Source organism: Ambystoma mexicanum, chromosome 14 (genome assembly GCF_040938575.1).
Source record: "Ambystoma mexicanum isolate Mex_15411 chromosome 14, UKY_AmexF1_1, whole genome shotgun sequence".
Taxonomy (NCBI): Eukaryota; Metazoa; Chordata; class Amphibia; order Caudata; family Ambystomatidae; genus Ambystoma; species Ambystoma mexicanum.
The window spans coordinates 188357352-188369598 of NC_090940.1; the positions used below are offsets into that span (position 1 = coordinate 188357352).

Consider the following 12247-nt stretch of genomic DNA (forward strand, 5'->3'; position numbering starts at 1 on the left):
ACTTGTTGGGCAGCCCAGTGACATGTTTCAGGAGGGAGATCTCTGTTCCACCACTGACAACATGCATAGTAGATTTGGCAGGCATCTTTTCATGTTTCAAAGTGCGATTTCCTTAGGTTTTGGCGTGCCATTTTGATATTTCTGGCACCATCAGAACACAATGATGCCGCATGGCATAGCAAAGGTGGATCAAGACATCCCACAGAGATTATGACTGAACGTCAATGACGACTGGTGTTTATTTTCTCATTGGAGATCTGTTCATATCCCCCCCCCCAAATTAGTGCAAATGACTGGGCGAATGTAATGTTGGGGGACAGAGAAGGGTTTCCCACAGATAACATTTTAAAATAATGGGCTGAAAGGGCTCCTTTTACAGCAGAATTGTTTGGAGAAAAGAAACAGCAAACCTCCATACCTGTAGGTTAACAAATGAAATAATGTCAATAGATGAATGCTAGGGCACAGGAGCATTGTCAAAACAATGTTCTGATGCCTGTGCCCGCAATATATGTTGCCACTGAAAAACACCTAATTATAATGCGTGTGTCTAATATATGCCAGCTTTGCCTTGCTAAACACAGCTTTCTGGCTGTGCACAAATACATGCCAGTTTGCAAATGTAATATACTTTGATCCAAACAATTGATGCCGGAATTTCACTGTAAAAAACATGCTTGTGAGTCTTATGCCTGGACTCCACTGAAAATACACATTCATACTTTCCAGGGAGGCCCCTCACCCAGTCAATCAAATGCACTGACCCACATGCAGAGTCGCATTCATTCACACACACATACTCTTGCACATTTTGTAACACTCAAAATATGCATGCATGCACGCATACAAAACAATGTTTTCATTTATCTTCCTATGCACTAATTGTGTGCTTCGTTGGCCTAGTTGGAGTGGCATCCTTGTAATTAGGGCATGTTTACAAAATCCCATGAATATTATGTTGGGTTTAAATAATTCAACACAAACACTACTACCATGTAATGTGAGTGTAGCATGGGCCATTTCAGTTAACAAGTGACACATGTGTAACGGCACCATTTAGTAGCCATCCCTGTAAGCGTACCGGTTGTTTTTGCCGACCAGTGTTGAGTGAGGAGGGTCCAGTCCAGCCCCATCCCCAACTTCGCTCTCTTTCTGCTGTTTCCCCTGGGTTCGTGTTAGTGTTACAGCTGCTACCAGAGTTTCTTCAACTTTTCTTCCTTGTGATTTTCAGCAGAGTCCGATAACCTTTGCTGTTTATAGAATGTATTTGGAATTTTTAACTGACACCCTGCAGCTGAAGTCCTTTGGATAAGGCGTGCGTTTGCGGAGGCCATGAAAGTAAAGGAAAAGCAAAGAAGCTGCTGCTGTGTGAATGTACCTCTGGCTTGTGCTGTGCTGTCTGTAGAGGGGCAAAGGGCGCGGGTGTTGGTGCCTGTAGCCCCCTAGCTGTTCCTGATCTGTAGACTCAGCAACGTTTTTGTGGCTATCCCCGGGGGACTCAAACTCCTGCAGTTATCCCTCTTCTGCTACTGTCAACAGTGAAAAGAGGTAGGACGGCGTGATCTACTGTTGACATTTGATTTGGCTGGGAGAGCCCCCTGACCCCGGCTTATTTCTTTTAAGAGTATGTTACTTGTTGGGGAGAGCGGCTGACTTTATACTTTATATACCACCTGCTACTATGGTTAAAAGGAAAGCTGTGGAGGTCGTACCTCTGGGACCTACCCAAAGCAAAATCTCTAGGAGTTTTAAGCCTATGAAGGAGATGAATACTTGAATACTAGAGATAAAGGTCTTATTGCAGAATATAGACGGTATAAAAAATGGCAATATTGAAAACCAACCTGAAGCAGGCCCGAAGGAGCAAACCCCAGCGAGGAGCCAGAGACCCGCCCCTATTAAACTGCAACTGTGTGGCTACGGTTGGAGAGGTGGATATAATAACATTTTGTGATATGGATCCCGCAAAAGATAAAGTACACAGGAACAAGAGCGCCCGTGTCATGAGAGAATTTGCTGGCTCCATCTGAAATTGCACACAATCCCGGCCAGGAAGGGGAAGAAATTTCTCCTTCCCAGCCAGTTGCAAAGGTGTGGAAATGGATGTCATTGGCACCAACATAATTGAACTGTATTCCCAGGTTATTAAATCAGGACCTGCAGACTCCTTGTTTGCGGGCATCGTTGGTGAAAGGAATGCTTCCTTACAGTTGAGAACTGTTGGCTCACAGTTGACTAGAGACAGGGGCCCTGCTCCAAGAGCATGAAGGGCATGATGGGTCAACATCCCCCCCTAGTCTACTATTGCTGACCGACCCAGCAGATGTGAGGCTGAGGTGTTAAAACAAGGATCACCAATGTGAACTCTCTCCCAAACCCACTTACTAACCACTTTGAATCCCTATCTTGCAGTGAGCAATCAGTAGCTTCCACAGTGGGATCCTCGACTAAGCCTATTTGGAATGTGGTGACCCACAAGAAGTGGGATAAGGCGGGCTGGAGACAGCCTGCAAGGAATACAATATTGGGTGGCCTGGTCTCTGTCATAAAATTGACTACCGATGTAGACACCCAAACCTGCATTGCCGACAAGGGCCCAGACCCAATGGGGGAAAGATGTTACTTGAAACCTACAGTTGAAAATCTACTCATGAAAATTAAAGTGCTGATAACCCACAGTAATGGAAAATGGTTGAAGGAGCTAACGGGCGAGATCAGGGTTATTAAGGAGATGGTGGTACTCTTGGGTGCCCAGACCACAGAATATAATGACCTGGGATCTGGCCCAAAATAGTGTGCAATTGGTAATGACCCAGAAGCTGCGAAAGGTAAATCACAGATCCAACCTAAAAGTGTAAATGCAAATTTGGGTGTTTGCAATTACGCCCCTAAACGTGGTGTTAGTGCAGTACTGGTGTTGGCTGGTCATCTGCAACTTCCAGGGGTCGACGCGCCACTGTCCTAGGAGTACCCGCCCCCAAGGAGACCTGATTTCCCCACCCTCCCCGTCACTCCTCACTGACGGGTACTAACGTATTGCCCTTGGGAAGAGCACACAGTTTCAAAGGGGTAGAAAAAAACAACTTTCATTGCAACGGACTGTGGGCCATGAGTTGTTATGGTTAATATACCCAGTATTGACCCACATGTCATTGAGGATCCAGAGACACAAAAAAATCAATGTATTCACTGGGTCAGGCACGTAAAGGGTTGCCTCTCTATCAGAAAGGACATTGCTCATTGCTTCAGGGACTATTCTAATTCTAACTGTAATTATATTCAAGTATTTTTGCAATCAAGGTCGTTGGTGGATGAACTTTTGAGTATCGATTACAGGTTTTATCCCTCGGCAATGTTAAGATCATACTAAGGTCCCAGGATTACTTACAGAAATTATTAGCGGGTCAGGTCATCTTGAACAGACTTGAGCCAGTTACCTCTGATGAGCAGTGTGCAAATGGTGGTGTCCCAATAGGCCATTGTCTAAACAGAAGACAGGATATCCATACCAGTGATCTAAAAGAAGTGAATTGACTGTGTATGGAGAGTGGTTGCATGGTGGAAGATACACATGGGTTATAAATTGTTATTGTGGAACATAGTGGGAGTAAATAGACCTTTGGGTGCCACTGATTGGTGGTCTTTTGTTCGCAAATTTGAAATGATATCGTTCAGGAGTCATGGTCCACCAAACTAAACTTATTACATGGATATCAGACGTTCCACATCCCAGCAACCAAAGGCAGACCCAGCAGTGGCCTGCTGGGATGGATGGATTGATACTTCGCTTGGTTGGAGGATAGAGAGTATTGACACTAATTCCTTGGACCTCCATCTATTGTTGATCAGGACAGGTGAAGAGGACCTGTTGCACCTCTTTAATATGTACAATAGGCCCCTCAATCATCAAGGCTTGGCAACCCTTGGCAGACTTCAGGAGCTTTTCAATTTGAATATTTCTTATCTTCCACCACAGAATTATTCAATTGTGGTTGGGGATTTTAATCGTCAGATTGAGCCCCTGAAGAAACTGCTAGGACCGGGAGACGATCAAGACCAGGCTTGCGAGATTCCACCTTTGATTGCTGTCCCCCCCAATGAGAATGCATCCCCGGCTATAATTTCCACTATTGTTTTTAATTTAAACCCGAGGGCTTGCATTGGGGATGGCTCGCTAATGACCAACCTGCAAAGAAGACTTTTATTGGTCACAACGGAAGCTCATTGATCGATTACATTTTTATATCAGGGATGGATTGTTCCAGGGTCGCAGACTTTGAAGTTTGTGTAAAATAAGCGAATATCTTCCTTTATCCATTGATGTTGTTGGGGATGGGCACAGTCTGGGAACTCCTGAAAAATCAGTTGGTTGAACTACAAGGTTATGGCCGCAAAGCTCTAAAATGGGTCAACTTAATGAAGAATGATGCCAAATCTTCCATCTATGCTGCGTTTTTAGACAATTTGAAAATTATTTGCGACCAAGAATCTAGTGCCTCAGCGATATATTGGTTGAGTATGGGAAGCTAAAGGACAATCTGATCCTACACCTCTCTGTACCCACTGGGGTAATAAAGAAGAGAATTAGTGGTAAGCCAAGTTGGCATGCTGGCGAATGTCGTGCTGCTAAAAAGGAAGATGATCTTTGTTTAAGCTACCCAAGGCAGCTCTATAAGTCTCTAATTAAAAAAAGAATTAATGTACTTGGGAGAAATGGTGTGCCCTTAAAACGCACTCCAAACTGAGGTACAGCCCCAATTTTGGAAATTGCTGTCAGACAGAGATTTGAAAGGGGATCATATTCTCCAATGCTGTATCAGCAAGGAGGATTGGTGGTTACACTTTTCTAGGTTGTATGCTGATCTTGCCTGTATCCCATCTGATCGTGTACATGTTAGTTCTTCCAATACACTGGTAATTCAGGTGAATGAGTTAGTATCCGCTCTTAATTCTCAGAATTGTGGTAAAGCCGGTAGACCTGCTGAAAGATGAGGTGGATATTTGTGTTGTGCAAGATTTAGAACGCCATTTTAAGCAAGGGGGAAATCCCCAAATCCTGGCGCTCTGCCGTAATTGTGCATAAAAAAAGCGGGCAGGGACTCCCCAGCCAATTATGATCCGATTTCTCTTTTGGATGGCGCGGGAAAAGTAATTGGGAAAGTCATTCTTAAACACCTACAGGATTGGGTGGACAAAAAACTTTATTGGTAACCTTTCGGTCTGAGTTTTAGGAAAAATAAAAGCACTCTGGATCAGTGTTTCATGCTGTTCATGTTAATACAAAAAGATATGTTGTTGAAGATATATTTATGTGATTTCTTTTTTCTTTCTTTTTTTTTTTTACACTTAAATGTAAAGCTCCACAGGGACTGTCTCACATTTAACAGACACAAATGATGACAAGCAGCAAGTTCTTTAAACATCAATTGTCCACCTAGATGAGTATTTGAAAGGTTATCTATCCGAGACAATTTCTCAGTGACCCTCAAGAAAACAAATGTGCCACAGTGGAACACGCTTCCTACAGAGACAATTCACCAGTGGCATGGTCCCAAAAGCCGTACATTTAACCTACCTAGCCACAAAACACTAATACTTATGAGCCCAATATTGATTTGATTTGCTTGGCTTGCAGTTGACTAAAACCTCAATTCATTAAGCAAGTAGCTGCATAGATATAGTAAAAACAGCCCATTTATAGTTTCATCAAAAGGCGTATTTCGTTTGTTGATCCCCCCCATGGCCCAGGAAACCTGTGTCTGTCTTATACTTGTCACGGGTCCCAGCTTTTATGAGACTATCTTCCAATTATTAGACCTGGCTAAGGAAACTTTACCCGAAATACGAGCGCAGTATTTGGGCATGTCAGGCATAAAATGTCATTACTGGGACGCTTGAGGCTGCACTTGGCCTATGATATCAGGACCTGGATATGCAAGGCTGCACCTTAAGTAGTGTAAGAATACTAGGCATAGAAAGCATTGACTGACATAAGGTGGTATTACTGGGCCTGTGAGGATATATCTCACGTAGGTCTCTCTACATAGCATAACATGTAATTGCTTGGGCATCTGCGTCTGCGCTTGGCATACACTGGCAATATCTCAGAATGGGCAACTGTTCTTTACCTGTGATGGCTATAAGTTGCATATAAGGGTATAGCTGGCTTATGATGCTGGACCCCAACATCTGAAGTTAAACTGTCACTTGAAGACAGTGCCCTTGACCTGGGTTTGCCTGTTATGACTTCATCTATATATATCAATACAGAACTGTAGTAATATATCGTTAATAACTAACAGAACATGTCTTATTAACTATTGAATATTTTATAAATTTGTGCTGATTATAGGTTTTTTAATGGCCATGTGATATCAATCCCTATGATGTCATCTAATGTGTGATGTCACTTCTATGCCTGTAATTGTGTTGAGCTAATGCCCATTACTTTTGCATAAAAGGGAACAAAGTTTATCCTGGAAATTTAAAACGAGCGCTACCCAGAGAGCCTCTTTTAGATATAGCAAACTGAGTGCCACTATTAAGAATTTTTGTACATCTGCAACCAACCAAATGGGGGGAACACAGCTAACTGTGTAAGGAGACTCACACACAGGAAACAGTGCTTCTTTGGGACACACTCACCCTGAGAGGCTTGAGGTTCTCTCAGGGGGCACATCACACAGGAGGTCTTGACTTTAGGATTTGTTCTGGAACAAGAGTTGTACAACCAGTCAAGGGGAAAAAGCAAAGTACAGGCTCTGTCACCAGAGGTTCAAATTACAACCTTTTGCCCTTACTGTAACGTTTGCCAAGTGTCCATCAGTACAGGATTACAGATTATCTGTATTTGCATGTTAGTGCTAGTCTATCTCGACTTTGTTGTTCATAGCAACAAACCTACTCATAACAAGAGTAATGTATTGGATTGGGTAGCAAACAGGAACTTGCATCTCAGCCCTTTGGATGTTAAGCCATGACTATGGCCGGACCATCATTTTGTTAACTTTAAATTTACGTTACCCACCAAGCTAATTCAGAAAAAGAATGTTAAAAAATGTTGTCAGTAGGAATTTTAATAAAAAACATACAGAAGACCTGGAAAATTGTATGACTAGGCTTAAGGGTGCCACTTCAGATATTGATCCCCCATACATATTGGCAGCTATGTTTAATTCCTGTATGATTTATTAGAGCGAGTAGCTCCTATGAAATCAGAGAAAGAACCAATAACCAGAATTGGTAAAAACCTGCCTTAACCATCAGAAAGCAGGAAAAAAGAAGAGCTGACCGTATCTGGGAAAAAGAGAAGACTGATGAAAATACGACCCTTGGATAAGCTTTATAGGAGCGCAATACATGAGACAAAGAAAAACGTTTTTAACACAGATCTAGAAATCAGAAAATTAAACAATAAAGCTTGTTGGTGTTTTAAGGAAATTGAAAAACCTCATGTCCAGTTGAACTCTTAACCCTACTAAAGATGACTGTACTGAGGTCCAGCTGGCATTCACAGACAAAATAAAATTAGCCCATCTCAATATTACTGCCAATATGACCCAGACCAATAATTTTGATGAATCTAACGTTTTAAAAAACCTTTACAAGCGACTTAACCAGCGTTTGTTTGAAATAACTAGAATCTTCATTTTTGGGATGTATTTGAAAGGGCCAACACCCTTTTTAAAGCCTCCATTCACTCTTGAGCTACAAACTGTAAGGACTCACTCCAGTAAGATCTTTATAGGGAACACACTGACCACCCCAGCCATTCTGGGTGTAGACATCCAGCCCAGCCATTGTGAATGTATTTCCTCCGACTAGGGGAAAGCAAGCACGAGTGCACACATGAGGTGAGACACAAACCATTTGGCACACAAGGAAACCTGAGAAGACTTGTGGAGATCAGTAGATATTGCAGAGACCGTAGCCTCTTCATGGTGAGAAGGCCCCCCTATCCCTTGCAGAGTGGGAGAACCCCAGATGGAGGGAGGCCAAGGGGAAGAAACCATACTCTGGGAGAGGGGCAGAGCCAGCGATGCACCTAAAAAGCCTGCTGAGTTCCACATCTCAAACACTGGCTTAGATATGATATAAAGGAGAAGAGAACGTCAAAGGCTTATTGAGGGCTGTATCTCAGATTCTAGCAGAAGGCAGAGACCATGGAGGAGAATCGAGAGCCTATTGAGGGCTGAAAGTCTTGGACGGGAGGGCCCAGGATGGGGCGGGGAGGTTGAGGAGTAAGTGTGATAACGACCCAAAGCAACAGCAAAATAAATACTTTGTGTTGTAAGAATGTCAAAGTAATACCCTAAGGCATGAGGTATAGGGGAGGAGTGCTTGCTCGCTGCAGTACCAGAAAACGAGCTGGGTGCTGTAAACCGAGTGCTGAGTTTTAAGCCAAGAAGTGAACATGCACTATATCCCAAAGACTGTTTATTAGATTGGAGATTCCTCTAAGAGATGAGTGGTCCCAAGTTGGGGTTCTGTTTATATCTTTTGCTCTAAGTAGTCCCTCCTGACTGCTTCAATGATAGTTTGTGTTCCTTCAGTAGAATATCAGGAACAGGGACACAAGGGAGAGCCCACTCTCCATTAGTTTTCTCCCTGCTACAGGCCTCAAATCTTGCACACCCCACTCTTGGTGAGTAAGAAATGTTGTGCTTAGAGGGAGAGTGACTTTATATGATTTAGTAGCAGCTTGAAACTCTGAAATGCCTACCCCTTCCTTACAACACCTCTTAGGTGTCCATCCTTACACCTTTGAGAACAGGTGTCTCTCTGGAGTTGTATTTGAACCCCCTAGACCCTATTGGCGTTCTCCTTGCCCATTCGCTTGTGTTTTGAAATAGCTATTGAACTATATTTCTTTCTTGAGTTCTGTTGATCCTTTGTCGCAGAGATATTTGTTACCAGGAATGTCACTGACTTCCACATAACCCAGGGTATCTTTCCTTCTATTTGTTAATGCCCCACTGCTTATAGAGCAAGTCGGACCCCTCTGACGTTCTAGGATGCATCCAACAAAGAAACAAGAAGTTCTAGACTGTCACCTTGGGGGTTAATTTCCCAAGCAGTCAGACTTTCGTTCCTCATTTGACTGTCCACCTGCATATCAAAATGGTACTCTAGCAATCAAAAGGTCTTCCTCTATAAACGTATTGTAATTGGTTATTTATAACATGCTTAATACCCACAGCTTTCTAAGCGCGGTCCCGGGGATCGAACCTGTGTTGCTTCGCACCGTTTTGCTTCCAAGGCGAGCGCGTTGCCCCTGTGTTATCCTCCCGAGACCCATCCCAGCAGCAGAGGCAGTGTCTGTTACTTTACAATAGCATGGGCACGCAATATTTTCAGTCAGACTTCCGCATTGACCTACTTGCGTGCTTTTTTTTAATTATTTTTTTTAACAAGTCTAAATTTGACATGTGGCGCCTTGATGCCATTCTATCGTTTGTTAATGTCCTCTATGCTCATGTTATATCTTTTCATCCTTTTAAATGATAGGAGATGGGGTTTCGAGTAAGCAGTAGTTGGACATTTCACTGCATGAAGTGGCTTGCATTGCCTTCAAAATCGCAATAATAAAGGATATTTTATGTACTGAATATCCTTTGCTCCGTCCATTGTGTTGGTACAAATGTGTGCTGCAGATCCGCTTTGCAAACCTGTCAACTCATTTTGGAAAGGTCCGTGTTTTTATTTTATTTTTGATTGAATAGTCCATTGTGCATATATACATGGGATCTTTAGTTGTGCTTGGGCCATTTGTTAATTACAAAATGGCTAATCCTCCAACTTTGTCCCTGGATCTCTTAAGAGAGTACTACTGTAATACATTATCCAGTAATAATCTGGCATTTCGTATGATTCAACCAAATTGTATCTTTAAACATAAGGGGAAGGACAGTGAGCAGAAATATCTTTATTTAAGAGTGCAAATCTGTCAGTTGACCTGCATTTTTTTCTTGTTATGGAGTATCTTCAAAATAACCCTGCACTCCTGGCTTGGTATCGCACTAGTTAGTAATCCTGACTAAGCAGTACAGTGTGCCTTCTGCATGATTTTTACAATTATGAAATTATGAATTCAAGGAGTAATAATTACTACATAATTTTGATCATGCAGTGCGATCAACACTTGTTTTCGAAACGTGTAGTGGACAAGGTTTGAAGTTGTGATTTCTAGGTATACATTAAGAGGGATCAGGTTTGAGCTTGAAGAAGCTGTTGTGACATTTCAGCCTTTTGTTTGTAATGTGGCTGGGATCATCAAACCCATTGCTTGCTTTAGAAGTGCATTGCTAAAATAAAAAAGGTACTCCTTAAATTGCTATTGTGTTAATGCCAGAATGCATGCCAAAACCGAAAAGGGACAGTAATATAGCTCCTTGACGTTGACACACAGGCAACATTTTTGCTGTTGCTTTCTCGGTTTCCCTTGTTCTATACATTTTTCGTACTCTAACCCCATTGTACCCTATTGCAAGTTCTCCCTCTTTCACAATCTCTCCATCACCCACTTTCTATTACTGGTGTACAATCTTTCACTTTTTTTCTCATTCCCTCCCTTGTACTTTCTCCTTTCCGTCCAGGCACTGAATTCTAATGGCCTTTCTAGGCAGTCTAGTTCTATATGCCGGTCTGCTGGCAAGGTGGAGTAGGCCATTCCACCCAGGCCTTTTAATGACCTAATGTGAAGTGCTACTGAGATGAGTTTCTCTGTCGTCCTCTCTCTCTGCTTCTGTTTTTCTCTCTGTTTCGTGCTCTCTGTGTGTCTTGGACTCCAACATCGCACATAGAAGGGCGAGTTGATATTAGTTTTTTTAAAATGGGATTCCCGGTAGAACCTGGCCTCAAAAGGGACGCCTTGGTTTGTTTAGTCTGTTTCCCAGGTGATTTAGTTACACTTTGAAGACTTATGATAACCATATTCTTCGGGTTTTTTAAAGTTTGAAAAGATTTGCTCTTGCATATGTTTCAATTTAAAGTTCTGAAGACACCATATGTAGGTCTTGCACATGTCACTCTGATATTTAGGACAGAAATATATCAAAAAGACATGTTGTACTTAAAGGATGAAAGCCATACATCCAGTGTTCTTCCAATTACTTTATGCATTGCCAATTGTTGTACAGTCTGTGAAGTTGTAGGCTTTTAGTTGAAAACAACAGTATTCTTTACAAAAAATGTGCAGTGCATTCCATCAGCTTTCCCTTACTATAAGCGCCTTGGCGATGTTGGAACAATATCTTCAAGGCAAACAATCTTAAACTGCAATATAAACAGGGCTGTATTGCAATTTTGGTGGCACTGGGTAAATTGTGGACAGTTCATGACTGTTGGATTGTCACTCAAAACTGTTTTCTGGTTGTCATGTGGGAAGATGGGGTCTGAGATATATACAAATCATTGGACGAAATGATTGAAAGTGTGTTGTGTAAAGGACAGAGCAGCTGCAACGATTACACTGTTCTTATATGCCGACTTCTTTGCTGTAAAATGGAGTTTTATTCCTGTGTCAGTACCGTAACCTTAACAGACGTCTCACCAACAAAGCAAAGCTCTTCTTTCTATTTCAGTAGCCCCCCTTTACCTCTTTACCCTATCAATGACATCATATGAGGATCAGAGATGGCAGCAGCTACCCCTGGCGGTCCCCTTCACACACCTTGCACATCCAAATGCAACACCACCCTGATCTCATCCTTCCTCAGCACACTTGCCCACCGCCCTCCAAGGAAAGATCTCTCCAACTTCTCATCAACCGTGATGGGCCTTACTCAACATATGTTATCTCTCTGCAAAGAGGAGTCCTGCTAGGTGACCCTGTTAACCCTGGGTCAGGCGCGCTATATAAATAAAATAAACAAACCTCACTATGTGGGCAGATGACCCCCATGTATGCCTACTATCCTGTTGCTGGCATGTGTAATATTGGTCCTGCACAAATGGTCAGGAGTTCCACATATTCTGAAAATGATTGCCCCATTAAGCAATGCCCTCTTGTTCGCACACACCAAACCCCCATCTGTGGCATAATGTAAATGGCAAATTTACATTATGCCATACAAATGAAAGAAAACAATTCATGATGAGTGTAATGGCTCTACGGAAGTTAATCAAATTTCCTGAAAGCTTGGTAATTTACCCTTGTATCACAGAATGTATTTGGTGTTTGCAGTAAAATGCTTTGTAGTCATTGTCCCGTTGCCAGACGTCCCACTTCATTGACAGCATTACTCCC

General features: G+C 42.4%; 1 protein-coding gene across 4 annotated transcripts in view; it reads left to right on the forward strand.

Moving 5' to 3' along the window:
* The window catches only part of DAAM1 (dishevelled associated activator of morphogenesis 1), an 896952-nt gene that overhangs the window by 762987 nt on the left and 121718 nt on the right, over window positions 1-12247 (forward strand). The window lies entirely within an intron of this gene.